This window comes from Vipera berus (assembly GCF_964194415.1).
Source record: "Vipera berus genome assembly, chromosome: 5".
NCBI classification, from domain to species: domain Eukaryota; kingdom Metazoa; phylum Chordata; class Lepidosauria; order Squamata; family Viperidae; genus Vipera; species Vipera berus.
The window spans coordinates 93,769,275-93,782,038 of record NC_138207.1 but is presented as its reverse complement, the minus strand read 5'-3'; the positions used below and the strand labels follow the sequence as shown (position 1 = coordinate 93,782,038).

The following is a 12,764-nucleotide window of genomic DNA, read 5'->3' as shown; positions in this document are numbered from 1 at the left end:
GCATCATAGCAAAACCGCACCCACCCCATTGCCAGCAATGCCAAAAAAGTCATGATACATTACGACATGTCACATGACGTTGCGAGTTTGACACCTAAAAGAAAAAGTAGGGAAAGGCCCACCATTCACTATGGCAACAGGGAACTTAATACCCTCTTGTGCAGGGCTTTTCAACCGGTGGTACGGGTACCACTTGTGATACATTGGCACATGGCAGGTGGTACGCAATCATCCTAGCAGGGGAGGGAAATGAGCTGAACCAGCAGCAGCACCACACAAGCCTAAGCGAGCGACAGTTGGAACTGCAGGACTGTCAGGGCTCAGCAGAAGTGCCAGGATCAGTGCTGGGCTCCAACTGATTGGCGCTCCTTCTGATTGGCACTCCTTTAGGGATCAGCAGAAGCACCAGGATTAGCACCAGATTCCAGCTCTTTCTTTTGCAGGGAAGGGGATGGGAGGTGGGGTGAGGCTTCCACGTTCCTCAAATCTGGGGCAAAGTAAAGCAATGGGAACTGGAAGTTGCCAATTGCCTGGCCAACAGTGGCGGGCTCAGTTGCGCTGCGCTGGAAGCGCAAGGCAGAGGCGCCCTGAAAACAGACTGGAGGGAAAGCAGAGCAGTAGGGAAATCTGAAACCACCACCCCGAACCCCCCACACACCTCCAGACAGGCTTTTCCCCTCCTTTCTGAATGCCCTGATGGTCCCCTGTGACGGGCAAGGGGGGCAAGGAGAGGAGGGGGGCACCACCTGCTACAGGGGCTTCAACCTGTACTTCATTTTGGACAAGTAAGTGGCGGGGCGTCATGGCAGCTGTGTGGGATGAGGCTGGGCTGCATGGGGTGCTTTGTTTTGGGAAGGGGTTCAGGGGCCCTGGCAGTTTTTCAAAACTCCGCAGCAGTTTTTTCCCTTTGCTTTGGGTGCCAATTTGGACAAAAAATCCCTGGCGGATGCTGCGTTCCTTTTTCTTCCAGAGGAGATTGAAAGAAAACATTTAGCTCCTTCTCTGGTTTCTCTTTTTGCAACTTTGCTTTTTTTGTGGGGGGGGGGCGTTTAGCAAAGACCAGCTGTCAGCTGTGGCTTGTTTGGTTAGACCAGGGGTCGGCAACCTTAAACACTGAAAGAGCCATTTGGACCTGTTTCCCACAGAAAAGAAAACACTGGGAGCCACAAAACCCTTTTGACATCTAAAATGAAGATAACACTGCATATATTATTTTTTACCTTTATGCTATGCAGTGCTTTTTTTGTAAAAGAAAAAGGTGCCAGAACTCACATGTCATACAACCCGCCTTGCCTACTCTACAAGGTTCCATCCAAAAAAAGGTGCCGGAACTCCGTTCTGAGCGTTCTATGACAAAAAAAAGCCCTGATGCTATGTATAAAAAAACTATACTGTGCTGCATTTATGAAATCAATGAACTGCTACAAAGAAAACAAATTTTTATTTCTGCATGCAACAAAAGCATTTTGAACACCAAAAAAAATAGATGCTGGGTCGAAGGTTACTTTCAAATAAAATACTCAATGTCTATTTGAGTCCTCCTTGTATTTATGAAATAAAAAGCCGGTGCAAACTATAAAAACTACAAATAGAAAAATAGAAAAGAAAAAAATTGTGGGAGGGGAAAAAGAAAAGAATAGGAGAAAGAGGGGGAAAAATCTTTCTCCTTCATCCCAACAGGTAAAAACAATTTTAGTAGCTTATCTACCATCTTTAAATACAGCCTAATTATCCCCATATCTCATCTCTTAATTAAAAAAAATCAAAATATTTCATTAAACGTTCTTTACTAAAAGTCCAGTAAGGACAATCACATATATTCATATTCTCTCTCTCTCTCTCTCTCTCCCTCTCCTTCTCTCCCTCCCTTTCTCTCTCTCCCTCCCTCTCTCTCTCTCTCTCTCCCCCTCCCTCTCTCTCCCTCTTCCCTCTCTCTCTCTCTCTCCCTCCCTCCCTCTCCCTCCCCCTGTCTCTCCCTCCCTCTCTCTCTCTCCCCCCTCCGTCTCTCTCTCTCTCTCTCTCTCTCTCTCTCTCTCTCTCTCTCTCTCTCTGTGTGTGTGTCTCTGTGTCTGTGTCTGTGTCTGTGTCTCTGTGTCTCTGTCTCTGTCTCTGTCTCTGTCTCTCTCTCTCTCTCTCTCTGTGTCTCTCTCTCTCTCTCTCTGTCTCTCTCTCTCTCTCTCTCTCTCTCTCTGTCTCTCTCTCTCTCTCTCTCTCTCTCCCTCCCCGATCTTCTGCTCACCTGGCCAGCTGGCCTCAAGCTGTTCTCCAACAAGCTGACACACCGCAGACATTCTTAATGGGCTGGCTTTACACCGGCGCTCCTCTACTGCCCTTAAATATGAGCTAGCAGTGTAATGCAACAGTCAAAAAAGCCAATGCAGTCCTAAATTGCGTTAACAGAGGGATTGAATCAAGATCATGTGAGGTACTAATACCACTCTATAAAGCCTTAGTAAGAGCACAAATAGAATACTGCATCCAGTTTTGGTCACACCACACTATAAAAAAGATGTTGAACCTCTAGAAAGAGTGCAGAGAAGAGCAACAAAGATGATTAGGGGGCTGGAGGCTAAAACATATAAGGAATGATTGCAAGAACTGGGCATAGCAATAGCACTTAGACTTACCGTATATACCGCTTCACAGTGCTTTACAGTCCTCTCTAAGTGGTTTACAGAGCAGCATATTGCCCCCAACAATCTGGGTCCTCTAGAATAGCAGAGAAGGACCAGGGGTGACACAATAGCAGTGTTCCAATATTTGAGGAGCTGTCACGGAGAGGAGGGAGACAATTATTTATTTATTTATTTATTTAATTAAATTTTTATACCGCCCTTCTCCCGAAGGACTCAGGGCGGTGAACAGGGCATATCTTAAAACTACAAAAGTACAAAAGTTAAAAAAGAATTAAACAATCTGTTTTCCAAAACACCTGAATGCCAGACAAGGAACATTGGATGGAAACTGATCAAGGAGAGATTCAACCTAGATATAAGGAGAAATTTTTGGACAGTGAGAACAATCAACCAATGGAACAGCTTGCCTTCAGGAGTTGTGGGTGCTTCATCACTGGTCTCTGGCTTGAACAGGGGGTTGGACTAGACTGTTATTCTGAATTCTACTTAGGAATTCTTCCATATTTATTTCTATATATATTCTATATTTCAGATCCATTGGATGACACTGAGAAAATTTTGTGGTGGTAAAAATTATTTTTGTCATCATTATCAACACAAAATATATTTAGAAATTGATCCCAAACTGGATTCAGTTGAATTTGGCAAAATTCTACTTCAATTGCTACTTAAGCCATCTTTCTGCTTGCCTCATTAGTTCAGGTCTATAGAAAGGAATTGAATAGGCTTTTCTCATAGGGAGAAAGCAATTGAATATAAGGAAGAAGCTTGGAACACCAGATGTACAGCTATCATGTTTTTATTGCACAAGAATTCCTGGTGAGGCATTGCATAATAAATTGTCAAAGTCGTAGAGATTCTTGTTTTAATAGGACATTTATGCCCTTGAAAGCAACATGAACAAGGAAATGGTAACATACCTTTCTATTCCTACATTCCCACACTGCTTATGGTTTTTATATTACATTAATGTTCATGAAGCAATCTACAAAATATAGAGGCTCTGCTAAGTGACAAACCCATAGAGAAACAGTTGAATTTATATTTGACTATTAGTTGATTTTGTAGCCTTTTTCAGATTTACTTCGCAGATGAAAGTCCTCACCTGCTTTCTATGGATGGGCATCTTTTCTCAGGTCAAGGGACACATTTTTATAGTTGTATACAAGATATCACATTCAACTCGGGGAAACCCCAACCCCTCCCCCAATTTTCCCACTATCCCAACCCCACACCCTATCCCTTCATTTTCCTCCCCACCCTTATAAAAACCAATAAAATTTACATAAAAAAGATATCACATTCCAAGAAGTAGATGGGAGAGCATAAAGGTTGGTGGGAGAAATCAAAGTAAGTATATCTGTATTCATTTATTGTTAGATATCTTTAGTATATCTGACAGAATAGATAATAGTGTGTCGCACCCACACTGCTGCTTTGCCATGTTCTCCTCTCATGCTGAAGTCAGCAAGAAACAATTTTGTCTCACATCTTGTTAGCTCAACAGGATGCACCCAGAACATAGTTCAACTGTATTGCTGACCCAAATTACTTTAAAACACAGCATTCTGAGATCACTGATTGGTAGTGCCTCATCTGAAATGCCAATTCAGTCCAACGTGAGAAAAACCTCCTCCATGTGGCACCTATGAATCTATGGATTAATGAGTTGATTCTTGGACCTCACAATTGGTAGGTGGAAGCAACAAGTTAGAGATATTGTAAGGACCTGCCTCAACTAGATCTCCTAAGAAAGCAGAACTCTTGAAACAGGAATCTTTTTAAAAGTGATGGCAAGAGAGCAAAGCAAGGTCTGAAGATTTGGTGTGCATAAGAGTACATCAAAAGACAATTCAAAATTTCTCCCCCCACTGTCCAACCATCTGGTTGAAATCCAGCCAATCCACAGGTGCCAGAGTGTCTGGAGATTTAGTGCCTTTCTCAAGGTCTGTCTCGGTTTTGTTTCCCAATGGTCCCAGACTCCATTGTCTGGAGATAAGACAGATGTTTTCAGGTCACAGTCCTCTCACCCAGAGGGAGGGCACCTTGTACAGAGCAGAGCAAAGCAAATAACATTCCCCATACAAGCATCCTCCCCCAAGAACATGGCAAGTTCAAAAATACATAGGTAAAAGCAAGATAAGAGGATTGAAGGCAAATACATTTGAGGGGCTCTGACAGATATTAGTTGTCACTTTGTGGGAATAGTCTCACAGGCAACCAGCAGAATCATTTGGGAAAACACGTTTGCAAACATGGAACATGTCATTTCAAATCATCTCCCCTTTGTCCATCCACATGTCCTGCATTGTGCATACAGAGCATTGGGAGGCAGGAAAACACCAACACCTTCTTTGGGCTGCAGGTAGAGAATGAGGTGCAATGGAGTAAGATGCTAGAATGTCCTCTGGAATGGTTTGTGAGCCATCCTCAAGCTGGAGCAAGAAATAACTCTATGGGTTGGCCCTGTTTTAAAACACAAAACAAAACACTATACATTTAACTCAATCATTCAAGTTCTAATCATTCATCACTTATAGCTCTGGCTCAGTTTTAACTTATGGTGACATGGTCACCCAGCCCATCCAAATGGGCTGAACCAGGTCTCCCTGATTCTATAGTTAAGCCTTCCATTTCCACATGGATGCAGAACTTTACATTTATCCCTGCTGTACTCCATTCTTCTCATTTCAGTGCCTCAGACCTGTCTAGATATTTCTGAATCTTTTTGCTTTCATCTAAAGATATAGCCATAAAGGAACGCGGTGGCTCAGTGGGTTAGGACGCTGAGCTTGTCGATCAGAAGGTTGGCAGTTTGGCGGGTCGAATCCCGAGTGCCGCGTAACAGAGTGAGCGCCTGTTACTCATCCCAGCTTCTGCCAACCTAGCAGTTCGAAAGCACGTAAAAATGCAAGTAGAAAAATAGGGACCACTACGGTGGGAAGGTAACAGCGTTCCGTGCGCCTTTGGCGTCTAGTCATGCTGGCCACATGACCACGGAGACGTCCTCGGACAAGCGCTGGCTCTTCGGCTTTGTTCTGAACCAGCCCTCTTCTAGCAAACCCCTATTCAAAAGAAGAGACTGGAAAGCGTCCAAGGCTAAAAGGCTTCTGCCAAGATTTAATTACGCAGATAACAAAAACACTAGAGCTTGTCTTCTCAAGCGGAAAAGTTGCTTTCAGCAACCAGCCCCTCCCCAAACACTCCTTTTATAGAGAGCTCAGGGCGTGGTCTCCCTGTGCCTCCTCCCGAGGAGTCCCACATTCTTTCTTTGTTTGTTCCTGCTCGACTGCCTCCTGCGTCGGGCGTCCTTGAACAGGGCCAGCTGTGGGTCATCATCTTCCGCACTATCGGGCTCACGCAGCTGAGAAGAGGGCCCCGGCTGGGAACTCTGCCAAGCCTCCACGCCATCATCAACCGGTTCGTCTCCCACACGGTCCTCCTCCCCCTCATCTGAGTCATCCGACACGTCTGAGCCGGCTGCCGAAACCACAGGCTGGCCCTGAGTCACAACAGGCTTTGAAACGGAGATGAGCACCAGCCCCTAGAGTTGGAAACGACTAGCACGCATGTGCGGGGGAACCTTTACCTTTACCTTTTTAAAGATATAGCCACCCCTTTATGTATCTTGCAAATCTTTAAAATATCTCACCTAATAAATCAACTAAAACACTTTGAAGATACAACATACAGGAAAGAAGCAACCTGGAATTAAGAAGAAATTTACTAGCAGTGAGAACAATTAACCAGTGGAACAGCTTGTCTTCAGAAGTTGTGGGTGCTCCATCACTGGAGGCTTTTAAGAAGAGAACTGGACAGCCACTTGTCTGAAATAGTACAGGGTCTACTGCTTGAGTAGGGCATTGGACTAGAAGACTTCCAAGGTCCCTTCCAGCTCTATTCTTATTCTGATTCAGTGAAAATTACAGGAAGACATTGGAATGTTTTAGATACAGCAAACCCATCTGAGTGGTTTTTATTGTTTATCCCTTCCACCTGGTTAGCATGCTAACCATATGTATCTTTGAGAGATAGTGTATATACACACTTTGGTTTGCTGTGCCACAGATCCCTGACTGTTCCTTCTGTCAAGGTAAAAATCACCTTTGTAGAGGGCGACGGACCGTGCTTCAGAGAATGCATGATATGCTTGCAGGAAGGCAATAAAAACACGACGCATAATCTTACTAAATACCTTTTACTTACAAAAATATAAAAACTAAATATATATTATACAGAGCTAGCTGGGCTACATCCTAACGTAACAGTCAGTAACAGCAAAGTGAAGAAAACAATACAGATAACAACTCAGAACTTTCTCTAGACATGCGCAGTAAACAGACTGAAACCATAACATAGCTAGTCATATGGGATTCACTATGGTTACCAGATAAGTTATCACAACAGGTGCAGAGAACAGGGGAAATGTACAGTTAGAAATGAACTTTTCTGACGAACAAAAAAAAACGTGCAGTGACATTCCCCTTCTTTCGTCAGCAAAGTGAAGACTCAAGTAAGGCACATCTTCTCACGCAGATACTCATGCTGGGCTGTAGGAAGTGGTTTGTTCAGCATATCAGCAATTTGATCACGTGTAGGCACATACTGTAATGTCACAAAACCTTGTTTAACCAGTTGCCTTATGTTTTGATATCGGATGTCAATGTGTCTGGACCTTGAACCTGTAAAACGTGTTTCAGAAATATAAACCACAGATTCATTATCTTCCATCACTGTGATCGGTCGAATCGGATGTGTCCAGATATCTGTGACTAAAGCATCAAACCAGGTTAAAGAATTGCATGCATCAGACACACAAGCATACTCAGCTTCTGTAGAGGAACAAGAAACAAAATTCTGTTTATGCACATGCCAGTAAACAGGACATCCATTTAAAAACATCATGTAACCTGATGTACTTTTCCGTGACTTCTTATCACTCGCCCAATCTGAATCTGCAAAACAACATAACTCTGCATAGTCAGTATGTGTGGGTTCCAACAACAACTTCATGTCTTTGGTGTGTTTTAGATACCCCAATAACTTTTTAACACATGTCCAATGAAACTGTTTTGCCTTGCCTACGTGTCGTGATAAAAGATTAACACTAAGTGCAATGTCGGGTCTAGTCCAACTACTAATATACAGCAGCGACCCAATGACTGAGCGATATAGTGTTTGATCTTCGAACTCAGGACTTGGTTCATGTGCCAAAATGTGAAAATCAGTTTGCATGGGTATACTCACAGGCTTAGCGTCCTCCATGTTACAGTGATGTAACAGTTGTTCAATCTTCTCTTCTTGTGTGAGACTAAACCCCTTCTGAGTCTTGGCAATTTGAACACCTAAATAAGTGTTAATACATCCTAAACACTTCAATGTGAAAAACTTTTGTAAAGCTTTAGCAAAAACCTCACTCATCTGCTTATTTGGACCAATATAAACAATATCATCGACATAAACAAGAATTATCTCATACCTATTACCGGATCTTTTGGTAAACACGCATTCATCTGTTTCGGACTTAATAAAGCCCATTGAATTTAGTTTGTCAGAAAGACATAAGTACCACATTAAACCAGACTGTTTCAGACCATAAAGACTTTTGTGTAGAAACCAGGTATCCCCTTCTTGCTGTCTGAAACCTGGAGGACCTTTGACGTAGATGTCTTCATCAAGATCAGCGTGAAGATAAGCCGTTTCAACGTCGAACTGGAAAACTTCCAGGCCAAGGATAGTTGCAGTCGCTAATGCAATTTTCACACTTTCAGTCCGCACTGTGGGTGAGTATGTATTTGTATAGTCCTCAGGATAACGTTGAGCGAAACCCTGGGCTACGAGTCTGGCCTTGTACAACGACTCACCATTCGGCTTCTTTTTGATCCTGTAGACCCATCGAGTACCAATAACTTTCTTGTTTGCTGGAGGGCTTGCAGGCGTAAACACTTGAAGTTTCTTTAGACTGTCCATTTCAGCCTGCATTGCCTCAAACCATTTATCTTGTTCTGATTCAGGAAGATGTTTGATCTGTGTGAACTTCTCAGGTGGAAGTGTAACATTACAAATCAAAGGTACAGGTGTTTTTGTTACTTGCCACGAATACCGTTTTGGAGGGATTCCCTTTGTGGACCTCTTGGAACGTCTCGGGCCAGCCGTCCATTCTTCTTCTGTGTCGTCCTCGTCTTCATCGTCGCCAGCAGCAACATCGGCGGCTTGCAAAGACGGAACAGTAGGTTGAGAAGAACTCGTGGAAGGAACAATATCCTGTGAATCTTGATCATCAGGTTGCGTGGCATCAGCAACATCATCTCTAGGAAAATAAACTCCAGGATCGTTAGAATGAATCCTGGACCAGTCAGCATCTTCCTCAAAAGTAGCAGATTGTGAAACCACAATAACATGATGAGAGTCAATGTATTTGCTCCATTTTGAATTATCATCAATGCCCATAAATCTCATCCTTTTTGCTGCAGGACCCCCTTTCTTTCTTTGGGCTAAAGGAATATTGACCATAGCATATGAACCAAAAATATGGAGATGTGAGAGATCAGGCTTGTGTCCATACAACATGAAATAAGGGGTCTGATTTATCACACTACTCCAAGTACGGTTGATGATATGGTTAGCATATTTGATAGCTTCACCCCAGTATGGAAGACTGAGGTTAGCATCTTCAAGGAGGCAACGCATCATGGTTTGCAAAACCCCATTTCTGCGTTCTGCCACCCCATTTTCAGCTGGAGTATGAGGAGCAGATGTCTGATGTACTATCCCATTCTCACGCATCCAGTCCTGGAAACGCTGAGACATGAATTCAGCACCGCGATCACTCTGGATTCTGGCAATGTTGACCTCGAATTGGGTATAGACAAGACTAGCAAAGTCTTTAAAGATCTGAAAGGTCTCAGATTTTTCTTTCATAGGATATACATATCCATATCTAGAATAATTGTCAACGATTGTCAAGAAATATCTTTTACCACCAAGTGTTGGTGCAAAAGGACCAACTATGTCAGTGTGTACCAAATCAAAAATGCGTGTTGACAGGCGTGTAGCGTGTTTTGGAATTGCTGCTGCCTTGGATTTGGCTTTCTTGCAGACAGCACAGTCCAAGAACACCTTACACCCCTTTAGATCCAAACCTCTTGCGAACTCTGGCATCTTCTTCAGAACACGGAAACTGGCATGACCCAATCTTCTGTGCCACTTATGGATACACCTGGAATGCAAAGGTTTACCTGTTAGTGAATTCTCAACATTAGCATTTTTAGTAGGAACCTCAGGCTTGCTGTGAGCAACCTGTGTCTTTTTATCATTATTAGGAACCTTTGGAGTAGCAACAGGATCTCTCTCTGGGACGTCTCTCTCTGGGCCTGTGCTTTCCCTTTTTGGAGCTTGTATACTTGCCTGCTCTTGCTGCTTAGGCTTTGGTTTTAAGTAATAAACACCACCAATCAACATGGTTTCAGCAACAATATCTCCGTCTTTGACTATATAACTTGCTTTTTCAAGATGGTGGACCTGAAAATGAGAAAACCTAGACAAATGACTCTGACTAAGCAAATTACTACTGGCAGACGGAACATAGTAAACATTTGGAATGAGAGCACCGAGCTCTTCAATGTAGACAGTTCCTTTTCCCATGACCTGAACAGGATGATTGGAAAAAGAGTAAAGTTCACGAAGTTCAGGTTCAGGCTCGTGCATCTCAGTGTAAAGCTCTTTTCTGTAGGTAACATGTAATGCTGCTCCACTGTCCAAAGTCCAAAGAAGTCGTCTGTCGTACTCTGGTTGAGGCTGTGGATCGTTGGTCACAACCAATGTGACAAGTGGAGCTTGTGAATCACGCCTGGAACCACGACCACGACTTTGTCGTCTGCCTCTACCTCTGCCTCCTCTGGAATCTGTTCCTCTGGGCTGGTATGTGACGGGCGCTGGAACTCGTTGGGGACAATCCCGGGTGGCATGTCCCACACAATTGCAGATGTAGCATCTTGGCATTCTTGGAACGTAGGTCCTTCCACGGAAGGCACGCCTCGCTGAAGCTCTTGATGCAGGTGGTTCCCTTAAATGTGGCGCAGCTTGCATAAGTGCCTCTTCTTCGGCTAAGATCCTGCATACATGATCCACTGTGCGTTGAGCAATAGGCACTTGATTAATCTTGGAAATAGCATCTTTCCACTCATGATTCAAAGAATTGATGATAATGCTGATCATTTGAAAATCATCAATAGGATAGCCTTTTTCACCCAGTTCTTTTCTAATACCTTTCATTTTAGTCAAATGTGCTCCAATATGTTCACCAGGTTTTAATCTGGAACCATGGAACTCAGACAAAAGTAAACATGTAGACTCAATTGATGTAGGCCGATAACATGTCTCTAACTGAGTCCAAATTTGTTGGGCAGTTGCATCTTGTGAAAACGTGAGCTGCAATTCAATGTCCATTGACATCAATAATGTTGTGCATGCTCTATTATCCAAGTCCCATATGTCAGGAGTCCATGGCTGGGCAGGAGGATTAAACACCATCATGTGAGTACCTTCTCTGCGTAGCAAAAGTCCAACCTCACTGACCCATGCCCTGTAATTCTGTCCTGACCTCTTTAATTTTGAATCACCAGCCAGTGGTACAAGAAGGTGTTTGATGAGGAATATACAATTGAGGTACTGGCTGTGCAGGTTGTGCAATCCGACCATAACCTGCAGGGGGCACCAGTGGCGTCTGTGCCTGGACATGCGGCAGTTGCATTGAAGCTGCCGGTAGTCTTGGTGCTGGCTGTGACTGTCTTTGAGCTGCTATTCCACCCTGGCCAGCAGGAGGCGCTGGCGCTGGGGCTGGTGCATTAGCATAATCTGCAGATGACACTGGCCTTCGCATATGAGAACCCGGTGGCAATTGCATGTGGGTTAAATATGGCTGTGTTCTGCCAGGTAGAGGGGCTTGCATAGAAGCAATATTAACAGGAGAAGCAATAGTAACAGGAATCCTAGCACCATCAGGGGCTGGAGCCCCAGATAACGGCAGAAATCTTGTATCTCTGAGCAAAGACTCCTCCATAGACAATTGCGAGAGTGAGAGCTCCAATTCATGTCTTAATGCAGCTTCACCAGTAGATGGTGCTATAACATTTGCTTCAGGCATCACTGTGGCTCTGTATGTCCTTTGGGACAGCCCATAATCATGTGACATAGGAGCCTCCGGTTCCCATTCGTCTTGCATGACACTCAATGATGGGCGTGACTTTGGCTTTGGGGAAGAAGGAGGCAATATGGCTTCTCCTTGTGGGTGTGGCAATATGGCCGGTTCATGCTCATAATTCCTCTCATATTGCTGAACCATTGACACATATTCCTTTGCCTGCTGCAAACGCCTTTCAAAAACCCCAATTTGTTTACAGTAGCCTTGTATAGCCCTATCTCGCATAGTTTGCTTGGGGCTTGAAGGAGCAGAAGGAATTTTCTTCGGCTGAACTTTAGGTTTCGCTCCAAGCCTTTGAAATTCATCTTGAGCCCCTGGAGTGTGAACATTTCCAAAAGCAGCTGCCAGGGAGCTTGGAAAAGTAGAAAAAGGAGTGACTGACCTTGCATCGTAGATAGGAGCAGGTGCGTCTTCTCCAAGGCGTGTGGCCGAAGCTATCGGAGTCCTTAAGGTCGAAGGGAGATGCCCAACAGACAAGCTCCTGGCCTCCCGTTTCAGCCGTGGCTTCCTTCCTGACATGTTTCAGCAGTTAATCACCGCTGCCTCACTAGCACTAACTAACTGATAACAGCCGCAGAAACATGCATCTCCAAAAACATAAATCAAACCATCCTCTGCTACCAAAATGTCAAGGTAAAAATCACCTTTGTAGAGGGCGACGGACCGTGCTTCAGAGAATGCATGATATGCTTGCAGGAAGGCAATAAAAACACGACGCATAATCTTACTAAATACCTTTTACTTACAAAAATATAAAAACTAAATATATATTATACAGAGCTAGCTGGGCTACATCCTAACGTAACAGTCAGTAACAGCAAAGTGAAGAAAACAATACAGATAACAACTCAGAACTTTCTCTAGACATGCGCAGTAAACAGACTGAAACCATAACATAGCTAGTCATATGGGATTCACTATGGTTA

The 12,764-nt window shown here is 43.8% G+C and overlaps 1 protein-coding gene across 1 annotated transcript in view; it reads left to right on the top strand.

Moving 5' to 3' along the window:
* SYNPO2L (synaptopodin 2 like) overlaps positions 1 to 12,764 on the top strand; it is a 68,396-nt gene that overhangs the window by 27,051 nt on the left and 28,581 nt on the right. The gene's annotated exons all lie outside the window — the stretch shown is intronic.